Source organism: Amborella trichopoda, chromosome 7 (assembly GCF_054954075.1).
Source record: "Amborella trichopoda isolate Santa Cruz 75 chromosome 7, AtrichopodaSantaCruz75HAP2 v2.0, whole genome shotgun sequence".
NCBI classification, from domain to species: Eukaryota; Viridiplantae; Streptophyta; class Magnoliopsida; order Amborellales; family Amborellaceae; genus Amborella; species Amborella trichopoda.
Window position 1 is genome coordinate 30,210,712 of NC_142342.1, and position 18,467 is coordinate 30,229,178.

The window sequence follows — 18,467 nt, forward strand, 5'->3', positions numbered from 1 at the left end:
ATCTCACTCTTGAAGGAAACAACAAGATACAGGTATAATGATGGTTTTAATGGTGCCGTTTGTATCAAACTTTGACTTTTCCCTTATTTATGTAAGCTGTTAATCCTTTTGAAATAAGGACAAAAAACTCTTTAAACTGTATTTAAATCAGCTCTATTCATTGTCTTACTGGTACTTATCCTAGTCTTATTTTCATATTTTAGAGGTCATAATTAATTATTATTCGAACATCCAAACAGGGAAACAATTTCTTGATATTGATATATTTTACAAAATAATGAAAATACATAATACAACAATCCCAAACGTTTTTCGAAAGTAAAAAAAAAAAAAAAAAACCTATTTTTAGGGTTTTTTTTTTAAAATTTTTTTGAAGCGAAAAGAAAGACAAAAATATTTCTCTGATTTGGATCATTGATCTGACATGATTTTTGAAGTATCCAATCTGGGTCACCGATCCGTTTTTTAAGCTTTGATTGGTACTATTTCAAAAAATTCCCTTTATTGTTCGGCTTAAGCAAGAAAGATAAAAGTATTCATAGGAAATAATACAGTTCCAACCTAATACTGAACAACTAAGGCTAAAATAATCATTTTGATTGGCAACACCAGCGAACAAAAGACCATCTTGTGCCTCATGTTTATATCAGGAACACAAGACATGTATTTTTTAAGAAATAAAGATTGTTTTTGTTTCTAAAATGGAATTAGGGGTGAAAAAGTAATTTTGCTCAAGCTACGTAATAAACCATTGTTTAGGTTTAAGAACAATGGATGAATCCGCAAACTCCTTTTCAAATTTCACATGCATCCCTTTCGCTATGCTAATTGATTCATATTAGGATGCATATAAGTCTTCCGTGGCACAAATTAAGATATGCCTAGCTCGCATATTCTTGCGCTTCCAAGTAGCGTATTCATCCGTAGTGTCTTGGCATGAATCGCTCATTGGATGAGAATGGCGATGCATAGTTAAAATCTCATCCAACCCCACCTCATAGATCACAAATCCTATTTTGCGCTTCCATGATGAGTGGTTGGTTCCATCAAACTTTTCTGTTTTAAGGAACTCAGATGAAAGTGCGTGTGGCCATTTTTCTCTTGCCCAAAATGTAATCTAGGGCTCAATGAAAGAAAATAAAAGAAGTACTAGAGGTAGTAAGAATCCAAGCTTTGATACCAATGAAAGATGGACTATGTGATAATGCACGGTGTATTTCTTTTTCTTTCACTGGAAAGATCACTTCCAATGTTCAATTACAATTAAATTTCACTCGAAGCAAATAAATAAAGAAATATAGGATCTCACTTGAATCATCTAAACCAAAGCTTTTACATAATAAAGAAAAACCTAGAGTCTTTGCTTTATGGGAAAAGCAGAACATAACATAAATAAAACTTTAAAGAAACGTCAAAGATTACCTCATCTAGGCTTAGTACACCCTACGCCGAGTCTCCTCATTCCAATGGTGCTCGGGGTGTTTGATTGGTCTATAAATCATAGGAGCAAATCTTTACCGTCGATCTAAAGAGATTTGTGGTGTGAGAGATGTGAGCAATCCATTCCTTAGATCCACCATTAAGATGCTAAGGAAGGTGTTATAACCTTATCATCCCCTTCCTAAATCTATTTCCATCAAATTAGTTAAATAAAAAAAATATTTCTTTACTTTCTCTAGTAGCAAATATTCATTTCTTATTCTTTAATCAAAACCTTCTTGTTCCATAAGATATTCTAAAGCCATTTAATTTCATTCCTTTAATGCAAGTAGGCTTTATCCTATAAAAGAAAAGCCAACTAGCATGAGATGTATCTAACCATAATTAGTAAGAAGAAGCATCCTCTATGGATGGCGCGTGCCACCCATTGGTGGCCACTCATGAGCCCCACCAAATTGTCCCATGTGATTAAACGAGCCTCCAATAATTATGGAGGGTTCCATATTTTTGTTTTCAATTTTAGGATTTTTAAATCTCTTAGTTTATTTAAAACTTTAGAAATTGAATTTCTCTTGATTTATAAATTCAAATGAAAAAATTAGAATATTAATAGATTAAAAAAAATTCAAATAAACATTCTAAAAATTAAATAACATAAAATTAATTAACTTTGATGAGAATCGGATCCGAATAGGTTTAAGATTTAATCAACACACATGAGCACTCTGCCTTCAATTGTGGACTACGATTCACACTAGCTTTCTCAAACTGACGCAACAATTCCCATGACCCACAATACACTTCAGGGGTTAATGGTTGGACCACCAAAGTCAATCAATGGGCTAGATGACGTAATCCCAATTTGTGGATTTAGGTTCTTCCCTAGAGACAAACCATGATCCGTCATACCATGTTGCAACCATGACTCTATAGTGTATAGGGGTAATCTCTCGCACATGTACAGGCCTCACCCTCAATAGTGGGTTACTATTTCAATACAACTATCTATGTATATGCCTTGTAATGATACAGCGATTAGGTTTTAGTCTTGTCTCTATAGCTTATTCATCACACACAAGGGTCACACAGTCCCTCGACTCTCATTTGGGCGTACTTCGACCTCATCAAAGGCTAACCCACTAAACCCTCATCTGTTTTATCTCTATGCCCAGGTAGGTACCTTAGGTTTTCCAACTCGACTAGCCTAACACGTCAAGCCAAGTCTGAGTATCGGTAAATTACATTTGTTTAGTATGGTCTACAAGAGGACCACACTCCCACTGAGTTTATGATTCATTTATTTAAAAGTTTATACAATATCTCGTAAGGCCTTTTTAATGCCAAATAAACCCAACATCTCCCACTTGGCTTTTGGAGGCCTTACGATCTCTCTTCCTCACTTTTTCTCATTCCCATTTCTCTTACATGCTTTGTAAAAACATTAGAAGCCAACCCTTTTGTGAATGGATCAACTATCATCACATATGTAGGTATGCAATTGATGTCAATCTCTCCGCACTGCACCTCATTGAGCAAATGATAGAAGAAGGACTTGATATGCTTGAAATTCTTATGGAATCGAGGTTCTTTTGACAAATATATAACAGCAGTGTTATCGCAAAAGAGTCTCACAACCCTACACTAGATGGGCTTAAAGTCGAGGTGATTAAGATATTTATTAATCCACACTGCCTCCTTGGCTGCTAAGCAACATGTCATATATTATGATTCCATTGTAGACAATGCCACTACATCCTATTTCTTCGATTTCCAAGAAATAGTTCCTCTTCCAAGCATAAACGCATATCTAGATATAAATTTCGCATCATCCTGATATCCTTGATAACTCACATAAGAATATCTTTCAAGAGCGATTTTCGATCCTCCTCCATGGGCTTGTTTGATAACTGGAAGCAAGCTCATGAACTGTAAGTTAGAAGTTCCTAAAGAACTGTAAATTAGAAGTTACTTAAGAAGTTCATGGTTTCTGTGTTTGATAACCTTCTTGGGAAGTTAAGAAGTTCATAGTATATATATATGTATATATATATATATATATATATATATATATATATATATATATATATATATATATATATATATTATATTACATAAATATATAATATATAAATATATATTTTATATAAGATATAACATAGTATAATATATAATATAGTGTATTTTATATTTATTTTATTATATAATATACTTATAATATATATAACATAATAATGTACTATTTATTTATTTTCTTATTATATATTTAAATACAATAATATAGTATATTGTACACTGTATTTTTTATTTATTCTATTAATATATATTTTTATTATACAATATTATAAATATCTAGTATATTTTATAATATTTATAACATTATAACATACTATAGTATATAATATACTGTATTATATATATATATATATATATATATATATATATATATATATATATATATGAAAGTATCTTATATTACATAAATATATACTATATAATATATATAGCATAGTATGATATATAATATAGTGTATTTTGTATTTATTTTATTATATAATATATATTTATATAAAATAATATAGTATATTATACATTGTATTTTATATTTATTCTATTAATATATATATTTTATTATATAATATTATAAATATCTATTATATAAATAAAATATGATATATAATAAAATATATTATATATTATACAAAAAAGTATATTATATATTATACAATAAAATATATACATATATCATATATAATGTAATATAAAATATAATATAGTGTATTTTATATTTATTTTATTGATGTATATTTGTATATAAGATATAATATATAGTGAATTATTTTATTAATCTGTATTTTTATTATATAATATACATAAAATAGTAATTATATATATATATATATATATATATATATATATATATATATATATATATATATATATATATATATATATATATATATATATAACAATAAATTAAATTGTATATTATATAATAAAATATATACATTTTATATGTGGGGGTTGGGGGGGGGGGGGGGGGGTGGGGGTTCTTAAAAAAAAAAGTTCCAAGTTTAAGTTCCAACCCCTGGGTTGGAACTTTTTTTTTAAAGCAAGATTGGAACTTGAACAGTTCCTTGAAGTTTTGTTTGAAGTTCAATTTTTTTATCAAACACGCAACTCGAACAGTATTAAGAAGTTCTAAACTTCCAGGAAGACACTTCCTGTTATCAAATATGCCCCATATATAAGCGCATAGTTCATAGTCCCTTTCAAATATCTCAAGATTCTATTAGCCGTTTTCCAATGTTCCAATCCAGGATTGCATTGGAACCAGCTAATCATACTCATGACAAAAAACAAGTCAGATTTGGTTCCCATCATCTCATACATAAAGGATCCTACTGCGCTTTTATATGACACTCTCTCAATTATTCTATTTTCTTCTATGTTTTCATTACTAAGGTACATTTTATTACTAAGCTTCGTCTTCTTGTCAATCGGGGTTGACATGGGCTTATATTTATCCATATCAAACTTTGCTAACACCTTATTGCAGTAGGTTGCTTGGAAAAGTTGAATGGTTCTCTCTTTCTGGTTTCTTATAAACTTTATGCCCAACACATATGAAGTTTCCCCAAGATCCATCATATCAAAGTGTTGTGCAAGAACTTTCTTAATTTCAACCCGAGGTTTATTAAGCTACTAATGATTAGCATATCATCCACATATAAATAGATGAATACAACATCACTCCCACTGACCTTTTTATAGATACAACAATCTTCTTGGTTAGAGACAAAGCCTGCCAAAGATCGAGTCGTTTGGAATTTAATATACCACTGACGTGTTGTTTGCTTTAGGCCATACATGGATTTGTTAAGTTTGAACACAAGATTTCATTTCCCTTTTTTTCAAATCCCTCAAATTATTTCATATAAATTTCCTCTTCTAAATCCCTGTTTAGATAGTCAGTATTGACATCCATTTGATGGACTTAAAAGTCAAAATGGGCTGCTATAGCTATTAGGATTCTAATGGATTGGAATTTGTTAACCGGGGAAAAGGTTTTCTCATAGTTTATCCCTTCCATTTGAGCGAATCCCTTAGCTATTAGTTTAGCCTTGTATCTTTCTTGTTTCCTTTTTGAGTTAAGCTTCTTTTTAAAAATCCATTTGCACCTAATGGTATTTTGTTTTGGAGGTAGTGGTACTAGTTCTCAAACATGATTTTGGTTAATGGAGGAGTATTCATCTTTCATGGCTTCTACCCAATAGTTCTTTTCAGAACAGGTAACGGCTTCTCGGTAGGTTTTAAGTTTGTGATCTGGTCCATCCCTGATCTTATTATAGGTTTCCCCCAGTAGATAAAGTCCTCAAGGTATAGAGGTGGTCTTGTAACTCGGTTACTTTTTCTAGATTCTGGTGGAAGTTCGGGTCCAAGCTCGGTTTCAAGTTGGGATTGGAGTTTAGGTTTGGGTTATCGATTCTTAACCTTGTTGCTTGCCATCTCATGGAGGTTAACCTTTTTGTGACTAATTTTTGCTTCAAGGAATTCATCCTCAAAGAAGTAAATGTCTCGACTCTCAATGATCGTTCAATTTTCAAAGTTGTAGAATCGATATCCCTTATCATGGTCAGGGTAGCTGATGAATATGGTTTTGACAGTTTTGGGATCTAGCTTTGTACGGTTTTGGTATGGGATGAGGACATGGGTTGAGCAACCCCATACTCTTAGGTGATCGAGGGACGGAGTACGACCAGTGAATATCTCGTGAAGAGTAAGATGAGTAGTTTTTGTGGAAGTCCAGTTTAAAATATAACTGGATATTAATACTGCTTCTCCCCAAAAGTCTTGGGAGAGCTTTGCGTGCTCGATCATACTTCTCACCTTCTTTACCAAGGTCCTATTTCGTCTCTCGGCAACTCCATTTTAGTCCGATGTGTAGGGCATAATATATTGATGGACAATTCCATACTCTACACACAAGTCCTTAAAAGAGTTCAGAAGAGTACTCGCCACCTTTATTGGTTTTAAGGACTTTGATTTTCCAGTTGATTTGGTTTTTTACTTCTGTTTTGTAAATCTGGATTTTTTCTAAGGCCTCAGATTTATGCATTAGGTACAAGTAGCCAAATCGCGAGTTGCCATCAATAAAGATGATGAAGTAAGTTTTGTGGTGTTTGGAAGCCATATTCATAGGACAACATATGTCGTTATGTAGGATTTCTAACGCATTATTGCTTTTTGTGCCCCGGTGGAGCTTGTCCTTATTAATTTTTTTTGCACACACGATTCGCATACTTTAGACAAATCCCCTTTATAATTTAGAATGATCCCATCTTTTCTTAGAATTTCCATTCTATTAAACCCTATGTGCCCTAGTCGCATATGCCACAAATAAGCATCCAACGAATTTGAAGAAGACACATAAGCAACCGCTTCCTTTATTTCAATAGAGTAAAGACCATCCACAAGCCGACCGATCATCCCAACATCATTCCGGGAGCATATAGTGCTTGTTTTAGGATCAAAAGATTCTCATCATTTATTACAAGATTGTAGTCCCCAACGCCCAACACATCCGTCTTTTGATTTTTTCCCATAGAGATATGTTGCTCACCAGGCCCCATGGGAGTAAAAGATTAGAGTCCATCTTTGGTGTTTGTCACGTGAGCCATTGGTCCGGAGTCAAGATACCAAGAGGTACCCTTGGGTCGGCTAGCAAAGTTTCGAATACTACAAGCAAGTTCCTTGTTGGTCCCAAAAATCTTATTTGCTCTACAATCTCTTGCTATAGGCCAACCTTTTGCAAATAAAACAAGCTCTAGTATTTATTTCCCCTTTGTGTTCTCTTTCATTATTTCCTCTTTTTTTTTTTCATAGCCGTTATTTCCCTTTCCATTAAAAGGCTTAAAGAAGGGTTTAATTTTTACCATATCCACCGCTTCTTTCGGTGTTGGAGCATGGCACACATTCCTTTTTTTTTCTTCTCCCTTGAGTAAGGTGATGAGCTCCTCAAGTTTGGGAGCCTTTTGTCACACCGAGATGGAGGTGATAAAGGTGTCTGATGAGTTGGGAAGTGGCACTTGCATTGGTTCATCGGGTCGCATGTCGATAGCTTGCACATATCGGATAAGTGCACAAAAAGTGTGCACATGATCCGACATCTTTGTCCCCTTATTCATCTTAAGCTCATTGTACTTTTTCATGGCAATGGATTTTTTCATAATGGACGGATCCACAAACTCAATTTCAAGTTTCACATGCATCCTTTTAGTCGTGTTAATTGACTCATATTCAGATGTATATGAGTCATTCGACATACAAAGCAAGATATACCTAGCTTACATATTCTTACGCTTCGAAGTAGCGTATTCATCCTTAGTGTCTTGGGATGAATCACTCGTTGAATGATGAAGGCGATGCATAGTCAAAATCTCATCCACGCCTCATAGAGCACAAATCCTATTTTGTGCTTCCATGATATTAGTTGGTTTCATCAAAATTTCGGTTTTAAGAAACTTGGAGATAAAAGTACATGGCCATCTTTTTCGTTCCCAAAAAGCAATCTAGGACTCAATAAAAGAAAATAAAAGAAATACTAGAAGTAGCAATAATTTAAACTTTGATACTAATGAAAGATGGACTATGTGATAATGCACAATGTATATATTAAAAATTTTCTTTTTCTTTCACCTGCAAGATCACTTACAATGTCCAATTACAATTAAATTTCACTTGAAACAAATAAATAAAGAAATATAAGATCTCACTTGCTACCATCTAAAACAAAGCTTTTATATAATAAAAAAAAACCTAGACTCTTTGTTTCATGGGAAAATAAAAACATAGAATAAAACTTTAAAGAACTAAAAAAGTCAGAGATTACTTCATCCGGGCTTAGTGTACTCTACGTCGAGTCTCCTCCTTCCGATGATGCTCGGGATCTTGATTGGTTTATAGATTTATCTTTCTTATGAAAAAACCCAAACAATGCACATGGATCCTAATCTAGAACCACCCATCTAAAGTCTTAATACTTTAGTCTAATTCAAACCCCTTGGCTTGATCCTTATGAGAGATAGAAATAAAAAAGATGAGAGAGAAAGCTATTAGCTAAGGGAAAATCCCTTTGCTACCCAAAATCACAAACCAACTAGCTTGATCTAAACCCATGAGAGAGAGAGAGAGAGAGAGAGAGAGAGAGAGAGAGAGTCGAGCTAACCTACGGTGGGGTGTGCCCCTTAGAGAGGTTAGAGAGAGAGAGAGAGAAAGAGAGCTTAATCTTAGCAGGAGAAGAGAGAGAATAGGTATAGAGATCTTGAGAGGGAGAATGATCTCTTCATAGATTTTCATGTATTAGAGTTTGCCATAAAATCGTAGTAGCGAATCTTGACTGTCGATCTAAGGGGATTTGTGGGGTGAAAATGTGAACCATCAATTCCTAGATCCACCATCCAAATGTTAAAAAAAGTACTAAAACTGTATCATCCACTTCCTAAACTTATGTTCATCAAATAAGTTAAATAAGAAAAATATTTTTTTACTTTCTCTAGTAGTAAATATTCATTCCTTATGCTTTAATCAAACCTTCTTGATCCATTAGACATTCTAAAACCATTTAATTTCATTCCTTAATGCAAGTAGGCTTTATCCCACAAAAGGAAAGCCAACTAATATGAGATGTGTCTCACCATAATTAGTAAGAAAAAGCATCCCTATGGATGGGACATGCCACCCTTTGGGGGCTACTCTTGGGCCTCATGCAATTGTTCCATTTGATTAAATGGGCCTATAATAATTATGGAGGGTCTCACATATTTATTAAAAAATTATTTTTTATTTTTAAGGTTTTTAAATCTTTTAATTTATTTAAAACTTTGGAAATTGAATTTTTTTGATTTATAAATCCAAATGATAAAATTAAAATATCAGCAGATTAAAAAAAATACAAATAAACATTTTAAAAATCAAATAACATAAAATTAAGAAAAAATTATGTAAATATCGGTTTTAATTTCCATTATTACGAAAATACCGAATATTTTTTATTATTTCTGATATGTCCATTTTTTGGACTTCATAATAAATTTTTTTTGTAAAAGATGAAATTACCCATTTTCAAATTTTCAAAAATCAAAATTAGATCAATTTTTATTTTTTAATAACCAAAATTTTTTTTCACTTGTGGGTCATCGGCATATTCTCTCTCTACCTTTCTCTCTCACTACCACTATCAACTGGGTCAGTTAAATCCTCCATTGAACTAAGTCCGAACTCTATGATCTTCAATGAAGAATCCTCACCCTCCACTCATGTTGAAAAAAAGGTAATTCTCGGGTTTCATGTCCCGATGCACTATATTTGCTTGGTGAAGAGCCCCCAACCTGCTCGCGATTTGCCTGATCACAGCTGCTGCTCCTGCCTTTGTGTATCTTCACTATCTCTTCCCGTTTCTCTCTCCTTAACCTTCTTACCTTCCCTTTATTGTTCTTTTGATCCTCTCTGAAAAGCCCATCAGCCCATTTTCTCTCTTAATAAAAAAAGTTATTTGATTAATCCATGGAGGAAACTATACCAGAACCTACCATAACAACAATGCCATACTTGAAGTGGAGAGCTTAGCAACGCCTCAGGTGCATGAAGGTTCAGTTTCAGGAAACAACAACAAATCTTCACCCCTGTTTTTGGAGGCCTCTCAAAAACCCATCGAATCCTGTTGCTGGATTCAGGCCGAATTCCCCTGAAATTTGGCAGAGACCTGGAAGGCTTAGAGGTTCAGCAAAGGATAATGAGTTGAATGGTGATGGAGGGTGGCCAAAGAGCGACCTCCAACTCTCTCGCAAAGAGAAGGAAGACGACTTCTTGGCCATGGGGGAAGGTTGGCTCTTAGACCCAAGAGGAGGCCCAAGTATATTCAGAAGAAGATAGACAGATTGCTTCCTGGTGGATGGCTTCCTGATATTAACCCCAGTGCATACGAGGTTCATGAAGATTTATAGTCCCCGCAGAGGAAAACATACATTTATACCCAACCATGAGGCTAGCCATTTTTATTTTGAGAAGGTTGGAGAAACTTTCCAAACCCCCAAATTGGTGGTCATTAAGTGGAATGCAAGCTAAAATATTCGACTCAGGTCACCACTCGTCTATGGTTCCATTTTATTATATAGGTTTTGTTTCTATATGGATTGATGAATGTGAAAGCATAAGATATCTTTTTTTTTTAAAAAAAAAAAAGGAAAAAAAAAAAAAAAAAAAAAAAAAAAAAAAAGAAAGAAAAGCATAAACAGAGGAGCCACAATAGAGAGCAAGTTTTCCGGTTATTCAAAAATCGAAATTAAAGTGATTTTTGTTTTTGAAAATTGAAAATAGGCAATTTTGTGTTTTTTTTTTTTTTAAAGTGTTATGAAGTAAAAAAAATGGTCATATCAGTAATAATAGAAAGTATTATGTATTTTGGTAATAATGGAACTAAAACGGATATTTATATAATTATCTTAAAATTAATTAAAAAAATTTAATTTTGATGAGGATCAGATCCGAATATGTCTAGGATTTAGCAACGTACAAGAGCACTCCTTCTTCAATCATGGGCTACGATTCACATTAGCTTTCTCAAACTGACTCAACAGTTTTCATGACCCACAGTCCATTATAGGGGCTAATGATTGGACCACCAATGTCAATCAATAGGCTAAGGGACGTAATGTCAGTATGTGGATTTCAAGTTCTCCCCTAGAAACAAATCATGATCCGTCAGACCATGATGCAATCATGACTCTATGATGCATAGTGGTAATTACTAACTCAGTACGGTTATCTGTGTATATGCTGTACGAAGATACAATGATGAGGCTTTAGTTCTGTCTCTATATACTATTCATCACATATAAAAATCACACAGTCTATCGATTTTCATCTATCATACTCCGATCTCATCAAAAACTAACCCACTAAACCCTCATCGATTTTATCGTTATACCCATATCCCTTGAATTTTTCAACTCAACTAAACACACAAGAATGTACTTGCTTCCCAATGTAATTAAGAAATAAGAATGCTCCATGTTTAACAAGTACACGTCTTATGTAAGTGTTAGCATGATAGGAAACAATTGGTGTATCGACTCATGTCAAGTGTTGACATGTGTTATCAATTCATGTCTAAGTGCTGGCATGCGATACAAGGGGATAGGTGTCGTTACAGCCATTTGCGTCATCAATTAGTGTCGTTGCAGCCATTTGCGTCATCGATTGAAATGGTTGGTGGAACACACCTGATGTTTTGCTGTTGGGCATCCGAACCTTTGGTACCGTCCTTCATGTGGTTTAACCTTTTCTCTCTTGCTAGCGTTCGACTTTCGCTTTTGTTTTTTTCCGAATAACTTAGTGGGGAAGAGAGGCCCTACTTATTTTTTTCAAATAGTTAAAGATTTTTTTTGGGGAAGGGAGGGAGAGGGTGTTAGTGATAATAAAAACTGCAATTTGATGACTAAAATGAGGGGTAGGGAGAGGATCCTCCCTCCTTAATTTAGGTTCTTCTTCACATTATTCTCTCCATTGGTTGTTATAATACCTCTGGTTTTTAAGGTAAGTATCCTGTTGTAGATTAACTCGAGTTTATAAATGGGTGCGGTTTTATGGAGCTTAGGCTTTAAACAATCAAATTAGAGCCTACCTTAAATAGTGTCGACAAATATAGTTTTAATACTGAAAATATTTATGATAGCCTTAAAATATATTTCTATATTTATTTATAAATTCTAAAGCTTAAAAAAAAATATAGATTGACAGATCTATGAAAACTTAAAAATCTTAAAAATCTACGGTTCAAAAATCTGTTACAAAAATACACTATTTTCAAAACTTGATATCCATTTTTTTTCTCATGTCCATACATTTTGATATCGAGATGATCAATTTGAGGATATTTGAGCATCAAAACAACCTCTTCTAATGAAATTTTTGTGGTAGGCTCCAATCTGATTGTTTAGAGCCTCAACTCTATGTAAACTTCTTCCCTCTATAAATATCATGTTCTGCACACTCAAGATGTAACCTCCATATAAACTCAGCAATACGTATCACCCATGTGTATATCAGAATTTTAATATTGCATCCAGTGTTCGAAAAATCGAACCAGTCTTGGAACGGCCAAGGGGCGGGTCAGAGTAACTGGTAAACAGGCCTAACCGTGCAGGTTTTGGGCAGTCAAAAAAGTGTTAAAAAAAATAAAAAAATCCAAAAAATTATATTTAAAGCATTATTAAACAAAACACAAAAGTAGTGAAAAAAAAATGGATTTAAAAAAATTGATCTGTGCCCAAGAGTATTTTTGAAAATTTTTAGAAAAGATGGGAAAATGTAAAAATGAGTATGTATGGCCAAAAACACTTTCAAATATTTGCCAAAATGATAAAAAAACATTTAAAAACGCATTACGAACAATTCTCTTATTTTTTTGGATTATATTTATTTTTTTTGATTTTTTAAAAAATACCCGACAAGACCACCAAAACCGATCAACATCGGTTCAACCACTACCCGGGTCCGATTTGATAGGCCGGTTCAGAGTTGGACGGGCCAAATTTGCAAACACTGATCGCATCTTTACATTGTATAGAGCCTAGTAACTGACAATTAATCGATTCAGACACAATCAAATGAAATTCTCACACTTCCGTATCATTCTCCTTTTGCCTCTTTCTTGTCTAGCAACATGGGCGCGTACCCTTTTTTTGTTTTTCGTCTGTTTCCCAAACGTACCTGCGCATCTCTTCACCCATGACCCCCCTCCCTCTCTCTTTCTAAAACCTCACGTCATACCAAAACGTCATAGGCAATACGATTCATGCCCATGCCCATGCCCATGCCCCATAACCCAAATTCGTACCCATGTCAACTACCAATCCGGCGAACCAATTTGGATTTCTCCAAGTAACTTCGGTTCACCACCCCCTCGCCAGCTCGAGTATCTCCAATTTGGCGGTCAAGCTTGGAATATTAAAAAGTTATAAAAAATTACAAGAATAAAAAATTTATTGTTTTATGCCATTTTGAAAAAAGTTGGAAAGCATTCTGGTCATGAATACTTATTTTAACTTTCTTCTTTCTATTTAGATTATTCCTTAAGGAAAACATTTGCATAACTGCGAGGCTATAAACAATCAAATTAGGGCGTACATAAAAAATTTCACTAAAAGAACAAGTTTTGATACTAAAAGTCCTCAAAGTGATCATTTCAACTTCAAGATGTATGGACATGGGAAAAAAAATTGATTTCAAGTTTTAGAAATAATGCATTTTGTAATGCATTTTTGGACTGTCAATTTTCAAGATTTCATAGATTTGTTCGATCTACATTATTTTTGAAGCTTTACATTTTATAATTAGAGATAAAAATCAATTTTAAAACTATCATAAAGATTTTCAGTATTGAATCCACATTTTTTGACACTATTTGAAGGTATGTTTTACTTTGATTGTCTAGAACTCAACCTTATACAAACCGCACCCATTTCTAAAATACCGCTGGTTACAAATAGTATTTTTTAAGAATTCGTTTTTCTCACTAATTTTTTTAGCCTTTGTGGATGTGTTTTGTTTGATTTTACTTTAAATATATTTCTCATATATTTTGAATTCTTTTTGGATTTTTTTAGTTTTTAACACTTTTTGACTTAGTTGGACTGTGCCTGACTTGGGTCAAGTAACTCGGAACTTTTGAGTTTGGTAAGTGGAATAAATGCAACCACCCAACATCCAATGGTCATGATTGATTTGACCAACTTGCACCAAAGGTTAATGGTCTCATTGTACATTTTTCTTTTAAATATTACAGGTAAACATAAATAATTATATTTATTAAAATAATATTAAAATATTATATATTAAATATTAATTACATATTAACACTATTATTAAAATGTTATTAAAATATTATATATTAAATATTAAGTAAATATTAACATTATTCGAGTCGGATCCAGGTCGGTCTACTCGGACCTGAATAGTGTTTGGGTCCAAGATTTGGAATCGACCCCAATCCACCACAACCCGATCCATTAGGTCCAATTTTTGGACCCATACCCAGACCCTAGGTCCTGTGCTTGGTTCGGGTCCATTGCCACCCCTATTGCCATATTTCACCTGCAAACTAGTGTTCGCAAAATCTTAACTGGACATGGGTCTGGAAGCGGTTTAATCGGATTAACTAGTAAATTGAGCGATTCAACAGCTCTAATCGAGCAAGTCCTGAGTGGTAAAAAAAGTATTGAAAAAATAAAAAAATACAAAAAAAATCTACTAAAATATAAAAAACATATAAAGAATGATTAAAAAAAACGCATTCAAATGAAGTTGAAAATTAATGAAAAAAAAAGGATTTTAACCCATTTTATATTTCCAATGGCTATTTTTAAAAGTTCTAAAAAAGATGGAAAAATATAAAAGTGAGTATTAATGACCAATTTTTTTTTTAATCTTTACCATAATGTAAAGAATATTTAAAAATACGATACAAATCAAATTCCTTATTTTTAAGAATTTATATATATATATATATATATATATATATATATATATATATATATATATAAATTTTTTTTTATTTAAAAATATTGGTTGATCATCCTAACCGTCCAAAATTGGAACTGGCCACCAATCTAACCGAACAGTTAGCAATTAGATCAGGTGATTTTACGAACAATGCTGCAAACCAATAGTTAACCGCTTTCCTTACAACAATGCTCCATAACTCGTAACCTATACCCATCAGCGAAACCAATACCCATAATCTTAAACGGCAAACTACCCACTCTCTCTCCAACCAGACCCGATCGATATATTGATGGACCCTTCCAATGTCCTCCAAATTATATTATCAGAGAAAATTTTACTAGAATCGTTCTACTGCTGATCTCAATGATCTTACGCCACGATCTGATTCGTATTATTCGTGTTTGTGGAAATAATCGATTGCCCATCCTTGGCTCCACTATCGCTTATATTTGCTCATCTAGTTAGATAGGCAAGAGTAAGAGTTTTTTTCTTATTCTTTAGCTAATGTTCCTCTTGAATTGGTCCATTCACACATTGGTACTTGCTCCTATGCTCTCACTTAGTGGATATTGGTTTTATATATATTTTCTGACTATTTTAGTAAAGTTTACATGGCCTTTTCCTTTCCACAAGATATTAGATGCGTTTGATATGCTTATAAACTTTAAAATTCATATGTTTCGGACCGAATTAGGATTTTTTTTTTTAGGTTTTTTGGTAGGGCAGAACTTAAAGTTTAAAGGTAGTGCCCGAGCAGTCCGAGGTTAGAATCCTCAGGCTATCTTTTTCTTTTTTTTTAAAAAAAAACATGATATGAGGATAGAGACATCGGGCTGCCCCTGAACTAAGCATAGCTTAGTTTTAAGGTAGTCCAAAATCGTCATTCTTAAACTATTTTTTATTTTTAGAAAAAATAACGGTTTAAAAATGAGAACCTTGGAGCGCTCGTTATTTTTTGAAAAAAATAGCCACCACTTGTCGCTCCAACTAATAGCGTATAAACAAACATCAAACGCCAATACTTAAAGACTCATGTAGAGAGAAGAGAGGGGGGACTCTATGCCTGATCAAAGAGCTGTTCTTGTAACGACACATCAAACCCCAGTACATAGGACTCAAGGAGAGAGAGAGGGAGGAGTCTATGCCTTACCAAGAGGCTGCCCTTGGAGCCGCGAGTGGCAAGTTATTTGGGAAAAACAAGAGCGGCCCGAGGATAATATTTTCTGCCGTTTTGTTTTTTTTGGAAAATTACATAAATATCTATTTTTGTTTTCATTATTACCAAAAGGGCAAGCTTTCTATGCTCTTCCTACAACATAAAACTTATATACTTCCTCTTATCTAACGGTCCATTCTGAATGGAGGGTTAAGATTATCCGAAACGCAATGTCACATCTGTACACTATTTTATTTTTAATGTTTTTTTTATAAACTATTTTGATACTAAATTTTGGAAGTCCAATCCTCTATTAAACTCGCACTAGAGAAAAACATAAAGAAAATATTGCCAATAAAATGAAAGGACCAAAATATCCTTGAAAAGTTTTAAGGGGTATTTTAATCATTATATTTTATCAAAAAATTATGTTTAATATTTTTTGTAGGTGTGCCTCAATGAGAAGATGGCGCGTACCAAATTTTATATTCATAAAATTTGTATAAAAAATATTAAAAATAAAATACTTTAAGACGTCGGATCTAGGATCAAACGGTGAGTGACTCTCTTGAACAAAATTGAACGACTGGATGACAAGGGAAGCTTAGATATTCTATGTTGTAGGGGAAGTATAGAAACCTCTGTAGGAGAAGTATAGAAACCTTTCCCTTACTAAAATATTGAATACTTTCTGTTATTACTGATATGTCTGTTTTTTGGACTTCATAACAATTTTTTTTTAAAAAGACAATCATTTTTCAATTTTTCAAAAACTGAAATCACGCCAATTTTGGTTTTGGAACAACCGAAAATAAATTTAAAATTTTCAGTTCATTTTTTTCTCTCTCTCTTGTGGGTCCTCGATGTATTCTCTCTACCCCTCTCTTTCTTAAACCCCTTCTCTATCTCTCTAAAACCCTCTAACCCCCAATCTCAATCAGAGAAACCTTTCTCTGAAACAATCTTTGCTAATCCTCTCTCTGAAACAATCTTTGCTAATAGGAGAGCCCTTATCTATCCCTTTGAAACCCTCTCTCCCTCAAACCGCTCTCTCTCAATCAGATACCCCCTCTCTCTCTCTGAAACCATCTTTGCTCATCGGAGAGACCTTCTCTATCTCTCTGAAACCCTCTCTCTCTCAAACCTTTCTCAATCAGAGACCCCCTCTCTCTTTGAAACCTCTTTCTGAAACCGTCTTTGCTAATTGGAGAGGCCATGATTGTGGGGTTTTGAAGCGTAGACTGACGAAGATGGGCTTCTGGTTTTGGGCCTGAAACTTATCGATTTTGGAAGAGAAATTTTTTTTTCGGTTCTTGAATAAAGAAAATTTAAATTTTTTGGTTTTTCGAAAACTGAAATTGACTTGATTTCGGTTTTTGAAAATTGAAAATGGGTAGTTTTGTCTTTTTTTTAAAATAATTGTTTTAAAGTCCAAAAAACAAACATATCAATAATAACAAAAAATATTTGGTATTTTGGTATAACAGAAATTAAAATGGATATTTACGTAATTTTTTCTTTTTTTTTTCCTTCAAAAAATAACAAGCGGTCCGAGATTCTCTTTGTCGGACTGCTATTTTTTCAAAAGGTAAAGAGCGGTTCAAGGATGGGGACCTCGGACCACCCTAAAACTGAAAGCAGTTCGAGGTCCCCATACTCGGACTACTTTTTTTTTTTTTTTTCTAAAAAACAGAGAACGATCGGTCCGGGGATTCTAACCTTCGGTTGCCTGGGCACTGCCTTACGAAAGAAAAAACTAAAAAAATAAATAAATTCAATTCGGTCTAAAGATGCCATCCTCGGACCGAAGAGTAATTTTGAAAAAAGAAAAAGTTCATGAGTTGCTTCTTTGCAATTTTTGGCTAGAAGTCCTATTTTTTTAGTATGTAAATTGCTCTTCTGCTTTTATAGGATATAGCCTTGAGCATTAAGGCTATCACTATTTGGCACAAGGGTGGCAATGGACCCGGACCCAACGTCAAGACCCGAACACTATTCAAGTCCGACCTCGACCCTACACAAATAATATTATTATATAAAGAATAAATAATATAATATTTTAATAATATTTAAATAAATATAACTATATATTTCTACTTATAATATTTAAATGATAATATACATATTTAATATAAGGAAAATTGTTTCATGCGAGCATAACCGCATTTCTACAATATGTTGTCCTAAGGTATAAATCTTCCATCTTAAAGATAGATGTAAATAGGTGGTCAATCTAAAAAAGGTGCAGTTTGTATAGAGCCTAGGCTCTAAACAATCAAATTAGAGTGTACCTTCAAATCGTATCGAA